The sequence below is a fragment of the Ailuropoda melanoleuca genome, chromosome 16, assembly GCF_002007445.2.
Source record: "Ailuropoda melanoleuca isolate Jingjing chromosome 16, ASM200744v2, whole genome shotgun sequence".
NCBI classification, from domain to species: Eukaryota; Metazoa; Chordata; class Mammalia; order Carnivora; family Ursidae; genus Ailuropoda; species Ailuropoda melanoleuca.
In genome coordinates, this window is record NC_048233.1 from 16,073,058 (window position 1) to 16,092,372 (window position 19,315).

Sequence of the window (19,315 nt, forward strand, 5' to 3'; positions counted from 1 at the left end):
CCATCTGGCCCTGAACTTTGGTTTTTTGGGATATTTTTGATTACTGATTCCACTTTTTGCTGGTTATCAGTGTGTTCAAGTTTTCTATTTCTTCCTGTTTCAGTTTTGGTACTTTATATGTTTCTAAGAACTTATCCATTTCTTCCAGATTTCTCATTTTGTTGGCATATAATTTTTCATAATAGTCTCTTATAATTGAATTTCTGTGGTGTTGGTTGTGATCTCTCTTCTCTCATTTATGATGAGAATTCAGCAACTCCATAAAGCATAATACATTCATATCATTGGAGTCCCAGAAGAGAAAAAGAGGGAAAAGGGGACAGAAGTTTTTTTTGTTTTGTTTTGTTTTTGTTTTTAAGATTTTATTTATTTATTTGACAGAGAGACAGCCAGCGAGAAAGGGAACACAGGCAGGGGGAGTGGGAAAGGATGAAGCAGGCTCCCAGTGGAGTAGCCTGATGTGGGGCTCGATCCCAAGACTCTGGGATCACACCCTGAGCCGAAGGCAGATGCTTAATGACTGAGCCACCCAGGCGCCCCCAGAAGTTTTATTTGAGGAAATTATAGCTGAAAACTTCCCTAATCTGGGGAAGGAAACAGACATCCAAATCCGGGAGGCACAGAGAATTCCCATCAAAATTAACAAAAGCAGCCCAACACTAATATATATCGCAGTAAAATTTGCAAAATATAGAGATAAAAGAAAAAATACTGAAAGCAGCAAGGGAGAAGTCCCTAACTTACAAAGGAAGACAAATAAATTAGCAGCAGATTTCTCCACAGAAACTTGGCAGGTCAGAAGAGTGGCATGATAGGGGAAAACTATGCAGGCAAGAATACTATGCAGCAAGGCTGTCATTCAGAATAGAAGAAGAGATAAAGGGGTGCCTGAGTGGCTCAGTCAGTTAAGTGTCTGCCATTCGGCTCAGGTCATGATCTCTGGATCCTGGGACTGAACCCCACATCCAGCTCCCTGCTCAGTAGGGGGTCTGCCTCTCTCTCTCTCCCTCTGCCCCCCCCACTCATTCTCTGTCTCTCTCTGTCTCTGTCTCTCTCAAATAAATAAATAAAATCTTTTTTTTAATTTTTTTTAAAAATAAGAGGAGATGAAGAATTTCCCAGACAAACAAAAACTGAAGGAGTTTGTGATCACTAAACAAGCCCTGCAATAACTATCAAAGGGGATTCTGGGAAAGACCAAAATGACAAAGACTATAAAGGAACAGAGAAAATCTCCAGAAACAACAACTTAACAAGTAAGACAAATAATTCCCTAAGTCTACACTTGTGATCCAGTATTTTTCTTCCCCTCTTCTTTTCAGCTTCATTATTTTCCATAATTCTATCATCTGTATCAATATCCGTTCCTCTATTTCTTCCATCCTGTGGTCATTACATCAAGGTGGTTTCACATCTTGGTTAGAGCATCTTTTATTTCAGCCTGACTAGTTTTTAGGTCTTTTATCTCTGTGGTAAGGGACTCACTGTTGTGTTCTACGCTCTTCTCAAGCCTTTCTAGTATCCTTATGACCGTTGTTTTAAATTCTGGATCAGGCATATGACTTGTATCTTTTGATTAGATCCCTGGCCATGACCTTTTCTTGTTCTTTCTTTTGGGATGAATTCCTCTGTCTTGCATTTTTGTCTAGGTCTCTGTCTTCTTTTGTGTGTTAGGAAAGCCTGTTGTTTCCTGCTCCTGAGTGTAATGGCCTTCTTAAGAAAAGGTCATATAGTGTCCAGGGCCTCACACTTCAGCAAATATTTCTGGTATTCTAGGTGCACTCTGCTGCTGTGTTTTGGCTGTTCTTTCCCTCAAGTCAGTCCTTTTCAGAGTTTCTCCTTGCCTGCAGTGTGGGGAGTGTTAGGACCTTTTCTAGAGTGTGGTGATTTTAACTAGGTATACTTTGGTCTACTTGTTAAGAGACCTCATGCTATTTCCACTAGACCTGAAGCTTTGCAGCACTCTCTGGTCAGTAGATGTTGTGTGAGTGGGCAGTCTGTGCTGGTTTTCTGGGGCAGGGGCCTGCTGCTCTAGTTCCCAGGCACACTTGTCCTAGTAAAGAGGCACCTACATAGTGTGTGTGTGGGGGGGGGGGAAGTGTCTTGTTGTAAGCAGGTTAGGACTCCGCTGCTGTGCTGCTTACCAAAGTAAGTTTATGCTGAGGGGCAAGGGAGGAAAATGGTGCCAGCCCTCTCCCTCATCCCCAGAGAGGGGAGTTCGTGACTGCCACTGTCCTGGAAGCCCTCCCAGAGGAAGGAACAATGTCTCCTCTTGCGTCCCAGACATCCCTCAGGTCCCTGCCTTCACCCTGTCTGTGTCTAGGCCATCTGTCTGCCTGGCATCACAGTGCACCTTTGTTTTATTCCAGGCATGCTGACAGAGTTTTAAAACTCCAAACTTAGGGACCTGGCATGTCAGGGACCCAGCAATGCACAAACTCACACTGGCCTTCTGGGGGAGGGTCTCAACCAGCTGGGGCTGGTTCAGGTTTGTCCCATAAGGGCTGTCACACCAACACACAGGAGCTTTAGTTTGCAGTAAAGCTCGGCAAAGAGCCATTGTCCAGGTTAGCTGCTCTCAGCAGGTGTTTCTGCACCTACACTAATGCATGGGGGAGCATAATGGCACCCATCAACACTTTTGTCTCCAGAGATGCTACACCACCTTTCCCAGATGCACTTCAGGAAGGGGGAATCATCTCTTCCAGTGTGTGCGAGGGGATCCTCAGATCATATCATCTGCTGCTGGGCTTCTGCCCTCCTTTTCCACAGGATCACTGCAGTGCCTGCTGGGCTCAATACCAGCCACAGCACAGACTTCTAAAATGCTGGTCTTTGAGCTCTATTTGTAAAAATTCAAGATAATTAGCCTCTTGTTTCCCCAGTCAATGGCTTTGGGGATGTGTTTTTCTTGTACGATCCCCTGTGCACTTTTTTTTCTCTCTCTCTCCCTCTCTCTCTCTCTCTCTCCTCTCTGTGATCATGACTCCCTCCCCTCTGCAGCACCCACTGTCCTTTTCCCCCCTAAATCATGTCTCTGCATATCCTGCCTTCCACAAGGAGGCCTCTTCTCTCCCTCTAGTTATGCAGTTCTCAGTTCTCAAATTGATTTCTTGGATGTTCAGAATGATTTCCATTTCTTCAGCTGTGCTCGAGAAATGAGGCAAGCCTAGGGTCCTCCTACAATTCTGCCATCTTCCCAACCTCCTTCCTATAAGAATTAGATGAGAGGATACATATGATGCTCTTAGAAGACTGAGGCACATATAACCCAATGCTTTATTGTTATTGTTTTAATTTTATCATTATTTATTGCTTTATTTCCTTTTAGCAACTATTTTTTGTTTATTTGTTTTTTTTATTTTTTGGTCACTTTTATTTTCTTTTTTCTGTTTCTTTATTTTCCTCTTTTCAAAAATTTAATTTCGGTATGGTTGACATGCAGTATTACATTAGTTTCAGGTGTACAATATAGTGATTCAACAATTGTATACATTAGGCAGTGCTCATCATGATAAGTGTACTCTTAAACCCCTTCACCTGTTTCACCCATTTCCCCCCACCTCCCTTCTGGTAACTATCAGTTTGTTCTCTAAGAGTCTGTTTTTTGGTTTGTCTCTTTTTTTTTCCCCTTTGTTCATTTGTTTTGTTTCTTAAATGCCACATATGAGTGAAATCATATGGTATTTTCTCTTTGACTGACTTATTTCACTTAGCATTAAACCCTTTAGATCTTGCAAATGGCAAGATTTCAATCTTTTTTTATGGCTGAGTAATATTCAGCTATACATATATACATACATCTATATACCACACTTTCTTTATTCATTTATCTATTGAGGGACACTTGGGTTGCTTCCATAATTTGACAATTGTAAATAATGCCACAATAAACAGGGTGCATATATCTTTTCAAATTAACGTTTTAGTATTCTTTGGGTAAATACACAGTAGTAGAATTACTGGATTATATGGTATTTCTGATTTTAACTTTTTGAGGAAATTCCATACTATTTTTCACAGCAGCAACACCAGTTTGCATTTCCACCAATAGCTCATGAGGATTCCTAGCAACTATTTTCAATTACAGTTGTTACATTTTATAAATTATAGGGATATAATAAATAACATGGAATTTATCATAGGTTAGTATAATTTCAGAAGGCAAAATTCTGGTATGCCAGAAATTAGGAAAGTCCTGCCTCCATGATGTGTAATTAGGAAATAATTAGAAATATATTCCTAACTATATTACTACATGCTTAGTCTAAATAATAATAATAATATAAGATACTCAAAATTAGTATGTAAAAATAAGGCAAGTACATGTACCCCAAATTTGGGTTGATTCTACATATACTATATAAAAGAGGGTGTCAAGAAGAAAAGAGGAAAGAAAAAAGCAAAGCTGTTGAATGCTTAGATGTGTCAGGTTCTATGTTGTTCATACTCTGCTTACCTCTCCAGGCTTATCTAAGGTAACTCTCACCTGTGTTCTTTCTCTTCACTGTTTCCCATACTATCTATTGCTCCCTTGGCACAGGCTTTGCACATAATTTTCTCTTTCTCAAATGTTGCTCTTGAACTTCTTCACTTGGTTAACACTGACTCATCCTTTAGATCGCAACTGAATCATCAATCACTTGTTTTTAGAAAAGCCTTCTCTAACAAAGCAAGATCTGTACTATAGGCTCTGAAATCAAGTGCCTCTCCTTCAAAAGGGTCATAATAGTTGCAACTTTGTATTTACTTGTGCTTTTTGATTACTGTCTGTCTCTCCTCTTGATTGAATTAATAATAGCTAATTTGTATAAAGTATTCTCTAGGAAGTATACATTGTTTAATGTACTTTATATACATTAACTAATTAAGCTTCCTGTAGCAACCTAAAGAGAGAGTTGTATTGTTAATACCTCACTGGAGAAAATATCAAGTACATTTTCCAAGGTCACAAACTAGTAAGACAGGATTCAAATCCAGGCATTACATTCAGAGTACATTCTCTCTCTTTTTTTTTTTTAATTTTAATGTTTCTTTATTATATAATGTTAGTCACCATGCAGTACATCCCTGTTTCCTTATGTAAAGTTCGATGATTCATTAGTTGCGTAAAACACCCAGTGCACCATCCAATAAGTGCCCTCCTTACTACCCATCACCAGTCTATCCCATTCCCCCACCCCCCCGAAGCCCTCCGTTTGTTTCTCAGAGTCCATAGTCTCTCATGCTTCATTCCCCCTTCTGATTACCCCCCCTTTCTTTACCCCTTTCTTCCCCTACTGATCTTCCTAGTTCTTATGTTCCATAGATGAAAGAAACCATATGATAATTGTCTTTCTCTGCTTGACTTATTTCGCTTAGCATTATCTCCTTCAGTGCCATCCCTGTTGCAGCAAATGTTGAGAATTCGTTCTTTCTGATAGCTGAGTAATATTCCATTGTATATATGGACATCTTCTTAATCCAGTCATCTGTTGAAGGGCATCTCAGTTCCTTCCACGATTTAGCTATTGTGGACAATGCTGCTATGAACATTGGGGTGCATATGGCCCTTCTCTTTACTACGTCTGTATCTTTGGGGTAAATACCCAGTAGCGCAATGGCCGGGTCATAGGGTAGCTCAATTTTTAACTTTTTAAGGGACCTCCACACTGTTTTCCAGAGTGGCTGTACCAACTTGCATTCCCACCAACAATGTAGGAGGGATGCCTTTTCTCCACATCCTCTCCAGCAATTGTTGTTTCTTGCCTTGTCAATTTTTGCCATTCTAACTGGCGTAAGGTGGTATCTTATTGTGGTTTTGATTTGAATTTTCCTGAGGGCTAATGATTTTGTACATTTTTTCATGTGTCTGTTAGCCATTTGTATGTCATCATTGGAAAAGTGTCTGTTCATATCTTCTGCCCATTTTATGATTTGTTCGTTTCTCGCGTATTGAGTTTGAGAAGTTCTTTGTAGATCTTGGATACCAGTCCTTTATCTGTAGCTTCATTCAAATATATTCTCCCATTCCGTGGGCTCCCTCTTAGTTTTTTTGACTGTTTCCTTGGCTGTGCAGAAGCTTTTTATCAAATAAATAAAATATTTTTTTAAAAAAATATGGGGGTAGCCACTTTCACATAATAAGTGCGTAATGACTCATCTTCAGGTAGACAGTTAGCCTCAGGCAAAGTCACAAAAAATGAAGTTAGAGTTGAATTTTATGTGAAATAAATAAGGAAATCTTGGGTTTTCTTGCATAGCTTTGTAGTGAGGGGACTATAAATAAATGAAGAGTGTCTAGGCCAAAAGAGGACCCAGAGTAACAAATCAGATTGTGCAATGATAATGATTATTATGAGGTACAATGATAGTCAGCATTTAATTTTTAGTGTTTCCTTTTCTCCAAATCTTTCGGAAAAGATGACCACACAAGGTAAACTATGTAAAAGGTGCTTGGAATATTAAAAATAAAATGAAGTTGCAGTCAGAATGGGGCAGCAAATATCAATTAGAAGACCAAGAAGGTTAAGACTGGATGGTTAAGCACATCTGTCTGCAGGTTAAGAAAAGCAGGCTACAGAGTAGACTAACGACAGAAACATTACCTCTTTTTTTTTTTTCCCTCATACAACTGAAATTCCTTAAACATATTAAAAGGCTTCTAGAATTTCCACAGTGTAGGAAGAGGGCATTGAAGCATTTAAAAATATTTTAAAATACGAGGTGTCTTATAAAGCTGAAGACTTAGGACTTATACTTGGAGAGTTCAGATTTATATATATTAAGGAAAAAGTGCTACCAAAGTAAAAGAATGTCTACTTTAAATTTTACCATAAATTCTAAAGTAAAATGCCAACATTTTATCTTCTAAAATCTAAGTCTGTCATAAATTTGTTAAACTGTGTACAATTAGTTTGGTCATGAGATATACTAAAATTGAAATAAAGGAATTTTTAATACTTATATTAAGATTGTGAAATATAAATTATAGACAGACTGGATTTATCAACATTATCCTCAGCATCTTACTCACTTGGCAGTCCTCACAATGATGCATTTGGTAATTTCAACACCATGCTTAAGTTCAGGCTGAGGCTACACATCCATCCAACTTTCCACTTTAACTGAAATTATTTTTATATTATCTGAATTTTTAGTTCAGCCTCTGTTTTCACTTGCTGAATCTTGGACTTTAATGGTGGAGTGATATAAGGGGGTAAATTTGGATTTAATTAGGAAAAAACAAATTATAAATGTCTTTAATTGTTCACAGTGGGTTCTTTTCAGCATAGGTAACTCTAGAATACTATCTCCTGGACATTATATATAAGAAGATTAATTTGACAAATCGCCAAAGACACAAGCATAAAAACAATAACAATAAAACTGTATTACTAAACCATATTAAATAATATTAAATAATAGTAACAGATTTTTCTCATTAATTTTGGTTCCAGAATTATCTGCTTCCCTGAATTATTTTGTTTTTTATTATTTGACATAGTATTTTTCCACCCTCACTTCCTAAGAAGTGTTTTTCTTTCAATGTTGTTTTCTCTACTTCTGTCAAATCAGTTTTTCCTATTTGCTCATTTTTAAGCTTCTATTTTTTTTCAATTGTTATTTTTTGCATTTGATCAGAGAATCTAAGTTTGGAGAGGATGTTTATAATATTTATGCCAATATATAATTTTTAAAAGTTTTTATTTAAATTCCAGTTAGTTTACATACAGTGTAATATTAGTTTAGATGCACAGTATAGTGATTCAACAATGACATTAATGGTCATTAAGTTTGAACCATTCTTTTCTCCTCTCCTTCCTACATTTTAGATATATGTTATTTTATTTTATATCCTTTTTTTTTCTTGTTCCTTGGCTCATTTTTAGAGAAATATTCATTTTTACCACTTTTGTGTTTCCTGCCTTTATACTGTCACTTTTGTCTCTCTTTTCCACTGAAAAAGTGCCTTTTAATACTTCTCACAAGGCTGGTTTGGTGGTCAAAAACTCCTTTTGTTTTTGTTTATCTGGGAAACTCTTTATCTCTCCTGTTCTGAATGATAGCTTTTGCTGGATAGAATATTTTTGACTGCAGATTTTTCCCATTTAGAACTTTGAATATATCATAACTTCTGGCTTGCCAACTTTCTGCTGAAAAATTTCTGGCTAGCCTTATAGGTTTTCCTTTGTAAGTTAATGACTTCTTTTGTAGTGCTGCTTTTAAGAGTTTTTCTTTATTAATTTATTTTGTAAATTTAATTACAGTATCTTGGTATTGGCCTAGCTTTGTTGATATTTTTTTTAAATTTTATTTATTTATTCGACAGAGATAGAGCCAGCCAGCGAGAGAGGGAACACAAGCAGGGGGAGTGGGAGAGGAAGAAGCAAGCTCATAGTGGAGGACCCCGATGTGGGGCTCGATCCCATAACACCGGGATCATGCCCTGACCCGAAGGCAGACGCTTAACCACTGTGCCACCCAGGCGCCCCCATGCTTCAGTTTTTTTAAGTCAGATATTTGACTATTATAATGTGGTAAATCTTGAAATTAGATTCCTTGCCCCCTCAGGGTTTAGTGTTGCTGCTTATTGTAGGTTATCGTTGTTTGTATAGTAGCTTTTCTAAACTAGATTTGTGAACACTGAATTCTTTGTTGTGTGTTGCCACTGACATCTCTGTTCCTTAGAGTAGTGGTCTCTTGGTGTTTTGACAGAGATTTCCTTAAATTCCTTAATCAAAAAATAAACAAAACAAAGAAAATACTCTCCCAGTCTTTTCAGATTGTCTCATGTTGGAGCACCCCTTCAATGCTTAGCTAGGACATTTACGACTTGGACTGAGATTTTTCTTTGCACTTGTATGCGTGTAAATGTCAGTACAGGTGAAAACTTACAGTTTTATCAGGTTTATTCAGACCTAATAGCTAGTCCTAGGAGTGCATATGGCCTTGTAGATTTCCTGATATACTCAGGGACTTTTCAAAGTCCTTATTCCTCCATGTATCTCCTACCTCAGTCTGTTCAGTTTGTACATCACTTGCCCCAACTGTTATCCCTTGTCATAGGTGGCTGCACCTAGTATGTTTCTCCTTAAGTTCTTTTGACAAATGTCACTTGAGAAGCCAGGTCATCCCTAGAAAGATCCAAAGTGGGTGAAACAAAGGCAAGACCTTGAGTCAGTCCACTGTGTAGCTACCAGACAAGCCAAAACACTCCAATTCTTTGAGAATAGCGTCTGTATTGCTCCCTGTGGTACCAGCAATCTTCATGAGGAGTGTGGCTATCTTCATGGCCTACTATTATGCTGGAATATGACTAGATTCCATAAAACATTGACTCAGATATTTTTCATCAACTTAAGTATCGCTGTTTAGAAAGACAGTTTTAGAATTCTCTACTCTTCTACTTTCAGTGACATCAACACCCACCACTTTTTTCTGATAATTCTTCTAGAAATTCTAAACTTTTTTTTTACTTTCTTTTTTTGAATAAAAACAATTGAAATATTCAAAATATTTTGGATACTATGTTGAAATAATTCTGTAAATTGTCCATGGACTCTTGAAAGGAGAGCATTACAGTGTATTTATCGATATCCAGTTCATCAATATTCAGTATTATGAACCAAATAGTCTTGTTGTTGTTGGCCTTGATTCTTAGGACTGAGAGAAAACATAAAATGCTTTAATACATTTATGTTTTTTGTAGTGTTGCTATGTACTTCTTAAAAATAAATTTTCTGTATTTAGAAGTAATTTTATCAGATATGTAAAAGTTAATTACTGTTGTAAAATTATCTTTTCATTGAAAATTGAAGTTTTTGTAAATAGTAAATTCCTTTTTCTGTCTTATTTAATGTAATTTTTCCCTTGAATTCTACTTTGTGTGCAATGTTGTCTCACTGCCTTTCTTCCTATTGTTTGCCTTTGCCTAATACATTTCAACCTATCCTTTATGTTTTACTATTCAAGAGTTACTATTTGAGATATAGCACTGATAAACAAGATATTGTAATATTTTTAAACTACATTAATAATTTTTGCCTTTATGTAGAGGTATTTATAGTTAATTTTACATGCATATGTGCTTTTTGTTTTGAAAGTTTCTAGGTCCTTTCATTTTTTAAAATCTCTTTGTAATATATGTATCTTATTTTTGTTGGCATTATAGGGCAGTGCCTCCCAAACTTACTTATTTGTTTATTTTTTACGTCAGGGATCATAGAAAATAAATTTGATTATCATTCTGATTTGAACGCACAAGACCATTCCCATCCAGGGTACCTTGCCAGTCTTTATTGAACTCTCTAAAGATACAGGAGACCTATATATTGGTCCACCTGTAGCCTGTTAAGAAGAAACTAATGTATTACAGTGCACTCTCACAGTTTGGAAGTTCTGTTGAATTGACCATTTACTGTCATTATCCAGAACCTTTCTTATGGCAAGAGCATACCAATCTTATTTTGGAGAATGTGACTTTTCCCCCACTCCCAATATATGATTTTAGGTGGGATTTACACACCTTTTCCTGGGTTATAGACCTGTGACTTAGGCTAAACTAATCAGGGTATTCTAGTACATCCACCACAGTGGTTGGATGAGACAAGTGATCATTCTAGAACAATGAATAATCATGATTAATAACTTTTATAGACAACACCAAAAAGATCTCTTTTCTCTAGATTTGTTGGGGTGAGATTCAGAGTTGGGCCATGTGTGGTGACCTTGCTGGCATTTTACTGTGTGGCTTGCTTGCTGACATACAGAAGAATAAGAGTCAATTGGTGGATCCTGAGGATGTTGTTTTATTCCTGAATTAAGCTATTCCTCGGCCACACATTATAGGAGCCAATTAATTCCTTGGCTGATGAAGTGATTTGTGACATAGACAAACACTTTATTGTCTTAGTAATGGTTATAATTTTTCTTAACATTTTTAACATGTCTTTATTATCGATATCAACAATTAACTAATAACATATGTGTGAGATACATTATATGATTGCAAAAACATAAGACATCTTAAATTCAAAACCAGTATGTTGACTGGTCATTTCTGGGTTGTAGTATTTTAACTGTTAAATCTTCATATTACTTTGTGGTATCTATTACTTCTCTATTAAAAAAAAATATGTGTTCACAATTTTTTTTAGAAAATAATGGCCCATATTCTCCTCTAAGAGTCAAACAGGAAATTTCAGACCCAACTACTGCACTTGTAACATTCTATATCTGATCACTCCCACTACTTTTGTCTTCTTTGTCTATATAATTCATAACTTTCAATAATCACATAATATGTAACCTTAATATTCTCACCCTGTGCATAGCAGCCTTATTCCTGCTTCTAAGGACAAGTCTCTTCCAACCAAGCTACCTGTCTTCTTCTTCCTTTCATAGTAACTTTCTCTTATCTCCCTGGTTGAAGTACTTAAGGATCAGATTAAATACCCCACTTTCCCATTACCCAACCAATGCTCCAGTCAAATGTATAATTCCAAAATATTCTGATTTAATCCACTTCTTTTCTTCTCCACTCTGACCATTCTAATTTAAAAAAAAAGAAAGAAAGAAATCACATTTATCCTGGACTACTGAAGTAGCCATACAACTGGGAAACACTGTCACTTTGTTACCTCACAGATACAAAAGGGATCCTGTAAAGCACCTGCTTAAAATTCTCCTGTGCCTTTTGTGGTACTTAGAATAAGCTCCAAATTCTGGTTTATGAAGCCCTATGTGATCTGGCCTTGTCCTACTCTTTGTATTACTTTGGTTTATTCCCCTTCTCCTTCCCACCCCCCATCCCCCATCATCTAGCTCTATTCAAACTGGCATCTTCCATTTCTACATTAAGCCTTTGGACAAGTTGCATATTTTTCCCAGAAGAGTCTTTCCTCTGGTACTTAAAAGGTTGTCTCCTTCTTGTCAGTCAGAACACAGCTAAAATGGTAATGTCTACAGAGAAGCTTTCTCTAGCCATTTAATTTCATGTCTCTGAAGCTGAAATTTATTATCCAGAATAGCATGCTTTAGCATTGGATGGTTTCTTACTTATTTATTTAACTGTTTGTTCCATTATTTCCCAGACTATAATGTAACTTTCCTCATGTCTGTTTTGGCCTTCGGTGTATTCTTAGTATCTAGAACAGTACCTAGCTCATGATTTGTTACATAAATTATTAAATGAAAGGCTGAATAAGTGAACAGATGAATATTCCATGAGAATACTTTCATAATTTCCAAGCTACAATTAATTTCTCCTTCTTTATTGTCACATGGCCTCTAAGTATTACTGTGTTATGAGATTTGTAACATCTTTCTCCTCCATTATATACCAAGTAATTTGATATAAATGAGTGTTTTTTTTCCCATCTTTGTACTTTCCAAGTAAGTACTTTGCACAGTGCCTTAGCATCTTAGACATAATGGCCATTCATAAATGATTTTCTAATTGAATTATGTTGCCTTTACAAAATCTTAAGAGTCTCTCATGAGCATTCCTAAGGGAAAGGTTTTTCTCTTGGAACCTCTCATGAGTCCTTAGGCCAAAATTAATTGCCACTCTTCTCTGTTTCCATTGTGGTCAGCATATGCTAAGTGTTTTTAACATATGATTTATATTGTAGACATTTTATCAACATGCCTATTTCCACAGCTAGAATGAGAGGATGTTAGCATTACATCTTAAATATAACAGGGCTTAAAAGTATCACTGATAATGAATTAAAATAATATTTAGTTATTTGCCAATTCCCATAAAAATGTGAGGAGTTACCAGAGCAGAACATGGCACCTGTGAAGACTGAGTAGTCTTTTCAGTTAGTCATTGTAGCCAAAGGTAATCATGCATATTTCCAGAGAGGCCTTGACTACTGTAGATCCACTACTCAGTCAATTGTAAGCAATTGGCTTTGAGAAAACAAAGTTGAAGTTATTTAGATACATTTTATCTAGCAAGGTCATGAAATTCTATGACAATCAAGGATAGCCCATAGTTCAGTTTTTGGGGTAAGAAGATGCTACAACTCTTATTTTCTCTTCTCTTTTCTATTTTGCAAAAGTAGTCTATTTTAAAAAGATCATATCCATGTTTAGATGGGGTTGTCAAGAATTACAAACAATAATAACAATCTTTTTAGAGAGAGATACTCCAGGTGTATAGGAAGTATAATTTAATTAATTTCTAATAAGGTTTTGTCTTACTCTGACAAAACTTGAACATATATCATTAGAACAAAAACATCCAACACAAAAGAATATTTATCAAAAATAAAGGAACTTCCTAAGCAGTCAATATCCACACCTTGGATGATTTTTTGAAGAAACATATGTTGGCCAAAACCACCTACAATATATTTGAAAGAACAGGAATTGTGCCATGAGAGATGGACTTGGACTTGGAGGAAACCAAATGCTCTTTGATGCCTCCATGCAAATATGGATGCAATTTGTTTTTAATAGATTACTTTTACCAGACAGTGCAGTCTCTGGGAATATAGGAGTGAGCTAGACATGATATGCCCTAGCTTTTAGAAACTTTCCATTATAGTGGAAAAATTTGGAAGTTCATGTATGATGTAAGGTAACCATTCTTCTTTAAGCACTTTGTGTTTTATATTCCTTACAAGGTGGAACATACAAAATTGCAGAATAGTAAACTTATCCCTGAAACAAGAGTAGCATAGGAGAGCAGAGGCCATCCTTCCTCTGCAAATCTTCAGCCTAAGAATTTTGTAGCCATCTAGCCTTGACTTCATCACTCAGAACAGTCCAACAAGGGAAGATCTAGAGTCTCCAAGGCATAGATAGATGAACAGTAGAATCTAGAAGATAGGTAGTCCTTCAGAATACCAAAATACACCCTGATTTGGGTGGGGAGTGGGGGAGTCACATTCAAATTCTTCTACCATGAAGCCATCCTTGGAGTCACTAGATTATTCAAAATATTGACTGGCCTACAGTCAAAGCATCTAGAAAAATGTCCTCAAATATTTGAGCAAAAAAAGATACTTGTGGAGACCAAACCATTCCTGAGCGTTTAAAAATATTATTCTATCCATGTTTGATTCTGAAACTTCTTTGGCATGTACTTACGATGATTTTTATCTTAAATCTTTTTTTTCCCTATGGACATGGTGGTACCACCTTNAACCATTCCTGAGCGTTTAAAAATATTATTCTATCCATGTTTGATTCTGAAACTTCTTTGGCATGTACTTACTATGATTTTTATCTTAAATCTTTTTTTTCCCCTATGGACATGGTGGTACCACCTTAATGGTGGTGAGCACTTTTGCCAAGAAGCCGCACTTAATCTCCTATGTATTCCTTTTTGACATCATTGCTCAGTTCATGTGAAGGCTCCATGTAAGCAAACTTTCAGGAATTGAATGATCTTTATTCTCCCTCATGGTATGTCACTTTCTGAGCAAAGTATTTAAACTCCTTTATGTCAATTTAACAAGAAAAAAGGGGGGAGGCAGAGATTTTTCAACTGGGTTCTGGAAGAGTGCTTCGATCAGACAATTGGAACAGTTCTCCAATCTTGGCATTACAGAATTTGTCTACAACAATTTACTGTTTTACTCATTACCCTTAGATACTTAGCTTGCTACAACCACTGATTTCCCCAGAAATACGTTAATGCCTGGGAAGGCTAGACAGTTTTCTATAAGATATTGTATGAGGCTGAGGAGCAAGACAATATTTTCTCTGACTGATGCTAAAAAGTGCAGGTGTCGATATTGGTAGGGCTTCAATATGGTGTTACCAGAGAGAAATACTGAGTAGTTTTCTTTCCAGTACATACACCATCTGCCATTGCCAAAACTGGGAGAGATATTGCATGGTGTCTGTTAAAAAATAAAATTCAGCTGAGTAAATTTTAAAGATATTACTGGCTTTATTCAACAGTTTATGAAACCAGTTAGCATCGCATCTAGCTGAAAGAAAGGTGCTCTAAGGAGCTGTACAAAATGAAAGACTATTATAGGCAGAAAGGAGTGGGAACAAGGGAGTTACACTAGCAAAAAGTGAATTGGTTGTGGCAAGGTCACTTTCCTTTAGGGAATGGGAGGAATCTATCAGGCAGATTTCCTCCCTAGTCTTGAGGTGGTGATTTGTGACTGACTAGTTTAAGGTTTGATTTCTGGGAGAGGCCAAAACTGTAATTAAATCTCGGTTTGGTGATGTGGGGCTTAGCAATAAAGAGTCCACTTTGGCCCTGTTGTCTTGTTTTTAACAAGTCTTTTGATGGGGTGAAAACCACCAACCTTGTGGCCTTACAAATTTTTCTTCATTCATGAGAATCCATTTTATCTTCTCTCTTCCTGGTATGCCTGCCCTACCTATACATTACGTCCCATCTCTCTCCCAGAAATAATTTTTAGAGAGGAATGTGTTTATATGATCACTAAAGGTTGAACTTCTACTCACATTGTGGTTAATGTCAAAACACATCTATAATCATATTTATTTGTTTATTCATTTATTTATGCCATTAATTCTTCTGTGGACTTTTAGCTATGTTTATTTTGAGTTTGTTTGTTTTTCATTCTGGCATCGCTGTGGGTAAGAATTCCTCATTTTAATCTATAGTCTCAACCAGGTGGGAAGAAATTCAAAAAGACTTACAAATTATTATTGAATAGTGTCTGCCCTACGATAATTATTATTGAGAAAAATAGCAGTATAGAGGCCATTTCAAATGAGGCAAGGAGGCAATAGTTTGTCCTCAGAACATACCTCATTTAAGAAGTCAACGCTTCTCTGCCAGGAAGGTAGGCTACACACTGACTTCCTTAAGAAATATCTAAGGGGCACCTGGCTGGCTCAGTTGGAAGAGCATGAGACTCTTGGTCTCAGGGTTATAAGTTTGAGCCCTGAGTTGGCTGTTGAGACTACTTAAAATCTTAAAAAAAAAAAAAAGGAATATTTAAGATAATAGCCCTTAAAACTTTAATATGAATTAGTATTTCAGGCTATATATAAACAGTGAGTCATTTTTTTCCTCCTGTAGCAAGACTATACTAATGATTATTGATCTGGCAATGTAGGATGAGAGATACCCAAGGTAATAACTCTGACAGTTTATATTCTTAGACCAAAAAAAAAAAAAAAGGCACATGTCAAACTTTCGAAAGTGCTATGTAAGGTTGTTTATTTTTCTCTGAAGTGGAATATCTTACTACATTTGTGCTGGCACTTTGCAAAGCATCTAGGTAGGATACTCTATCAATTTAGGGTCAGGGCAAATAATGATGCAAAAAAATGATATTGGCATTATAGAATTATACCATCTGTAAGTAACCACTGTGTTGAATTTTCTATGGAAAAGGGACATGATATCACTAGTGCCTTAAGCTTAAACTTCTTGGTGTATTATAAACTGGAAATCATGGTGATCTGAATGCTTATGAAGCACTAGAAACCCAAGAATATGAAAACCTGCAGGTGGAAACTTTAAATATTGCATATTTCATTGGATGGTTCTTTCTCCATGTTGCAAATATCAATTATTAAATACTACCAACATTATTTAAGTAGTCAGTTTTAATCATAATATTTTACATGTGTACTTATACGGCCATAATGAAAGCTCCCAATGTGTTTTACAGACTGTACACAGCTTTATTAATGAAATGTAGCTATCTCCACTAAAAGCACATTTTTATCCAAGATAATTGTAAAATGCAATAGTCATAGATTATGTTAATAGACAAGAGAAAGAACATGAATAAATAAAAGCCATAGATAATCCCCCAAACCTAATTTTAAAGACTATTTTAAATTTTCTTCTTCTACCAAACCTTTATAAGGGCTGCTAACAAGTAATAAAATTGACTGATTGCTATTTCATCCCCCCTTCCTTCTGTTACTTGCCTACTGGTGGAAATGCTAACGAGCATGTGAATAGCCAATGGGCAGGTAGTAGAGGAAAAGGAAAGAGAAGGTGGAACAGAGGTAATCCACCACCTAGATAATCAGCTCATGAATAACAGAGTTGACTGAAAGATAACACTTCAGTAAGTGCTGTAATAAACTCAGTGATCAGTATTCTCAGTGGCTTAGTGGCAGGAAGGAGAACTACTATGAAGTCCATGATTTTTACAGAATTTATACTGCAAAGAGGGTATCAGTCTTCCCAGCAAAAAAAAAAAAAAAAATCTGCGTTTGAACTGGAGGGTTTAGAACATCTCTAAAATGCCTTTTCTTACGTTACAAAAAGGCTCCAAGTTTACCAGACGGCTTAAGGGGCACACATGTATCATCATGATGCTATCGCTGCTTATAAAGTCCAGCAATCACAGAATTCAAGAGGCACAGTGTGTGACAGTGTGGATTGTTTTGATCTTCTCCAAATTATGTTTTCCTTAACTGCCTGAAGTTACAGATTATTTCCTTGGAGACACAGGGAAGCTTGTAAGAAGATGGATAGTTGGGTATAATGATGGCACTGTCACCTGATAAAGCTGCACATCTATCTATAATAATTTTGCTTGGGTACAGTTTATCACAGTTATTTTTAACATCACTCCTAATCGAGAATCGTGTCTTTAGTTTAGCTTAGTTTAGTTTTTTGTTTTGTTTTGTTTTCCTTGCTCTATCACAAAGTTCTATAAGGACTTGTGGAAGTAATCCAAGGAAGGAAGTAGGAAGGAAGGAAGGGAGTAAGGAGGAGTTGGTTGTTCATCCAAGTAAGGAAGCGTTGGTTGTTCAATGGCAGGAAATAGAAGCAATGGCTGTCTTCCTCCTAGGTCTCTTTCAATCTATTTATTTTCTTTAATCATTTTATACATATCTGCCAGAAAACCCTCCAATAACAATCAAAGAAAATTCTTCCTTGTTTAGAAATTTTACCTCACTAGGCCACTAAAGATTTATTCTATTTCTTCAATGTTCTCAATGAGATTAAGTCTCCACTTTTTTTTTTCTTTGTAGGAGTCAGTTATTCTCTCACCACCTTTAGGCAGTTCCACTTTCCAAGGGCCATTTTACTTTGCAAAACNTTTTTTCTTTGTAGGAGTCAGTTATTCTCTCACCACCTTTAGGCAGTTCCACTTTCCAAGGGCCATTTTACTGGCCCTTCCAAGTATTTTGACTTCTTGATCTAGAGTCTTTCCAGTGCCAGAGCATTAATTNAGTATTTTGACTTCTTGATCTAGAGTCTTTCCAGTGCCAGAGCATTAATTCTCCTCTTTCAGAATGTTGAACATTGGCAAATAACTTAGTGACCTCACCTCGAGATATATACTTAATATCACATATTTGTATTGGGTATATTAAAACTCCTGCATTTGTCACTCCTAATTGGGTCCTAAGCAGAAAAAAAGCAGTTCACAGCATGCCCTCCGTGAGCTGTCATAAACAGAAATATGAGGCAGTGCCAAATTCTCTAAGGCTTGACAGCCGATGATTAGGATGTTTTAATTTAGTGGACATATAGAACTTCTTCTGACATCTAAATGGGTGAGTGCCATAAGTAATCTATTTTTTGCACACAAATTTAGACTAACAAAAAGTAGCTTGAAGTAGCATTTTAAAGAAACAGAGTCAGCAGAAGAGTTGATTTTGACACAGCATTGAATTTAGAAGTATGTTGACAGGATAAAATGATTAAATCACAACTGAAATAATTAAAATAGATTTTACACATTTTCTTTCTCAAACATTCATAACATTAAGGGAATATATGCACAAGAGAGTGCCTTTTTAGAAAGATTTCTGTAGTTGTTTCTTTTCTTCTTCTCCTTCTCCTTGTTCTCCTTGTTCTCCTTCTTCTTCTGGGATCTGCCTTTTAGTTTAGTTACTTGCATCTATATAGAATGAATCCAGCATGCTAGGAAACATGAATAGGAAAGATAACATGTAGCCTCTTTTGACTGGGAGGGAAAGAGTATGTAAGGGATAGTGGGAAAACCTACTGAAACATGATTCAGGTTAGGCTGCAGGGTATTTATGATACTTTAATTGGTATATTTTATTTGAATGAAACTGCTCTACAAAATTCTAAGTAAAGAAAGTCTCACTTATTTTGGGTTTTTGTTTATTTGTTTGTTTTTGGTTTTTTGTTTTTCTTCCTGTAAATGTTGAAACTACTTGAAACTACTGGAGAAATGAGAACTTGTAGATCCACTCTATGATTTCAGATTTTTGTGACACTTTTATTCACTCTCAGATCATTCCCTCAACCTACGCATTTGTTGCTTTCTGTAATCCAAGATGAAAATTTGAATTTTCAACTTCAAATTGTGATTGTTCATGGAATGTTAATGATGAATGATAAAGAACAGTTATTCTCCAGTTGTTACAAAACTCAAAAAAAATT

At 36.3% G+C, this 19,315-nt stretch overlaps 1 long non-coding RNA gene across 3 annotated transcripts in view; it reads right to left on the bottom strand.

Annotated features, from left to right (window-relative positions):
• LOC117796689 overlaps nucleotides 1-19,315 on the bottom strand; it is a 463,405-nt gene that overhangs the window by 438,130 nt on the left and 5,960 nt on the right. Inside the window, exon 3 of one of the 3 annotated variants that reach the window (XR_004621311.1) lies at nucleotides 18,149-18,826. The exons of the other annotated variants lie outside the window; for them this stretch is intronic. This is a non-coding gene — a long non-coding RNA (uncharacterized LOC117796689). Of the gene's footprint in view, nucleotides 1-18,148; nucleotides 18,827-19,315 lie in introns of those variants that run through there. 3 annotated transcript variants of the gene reach the window in all.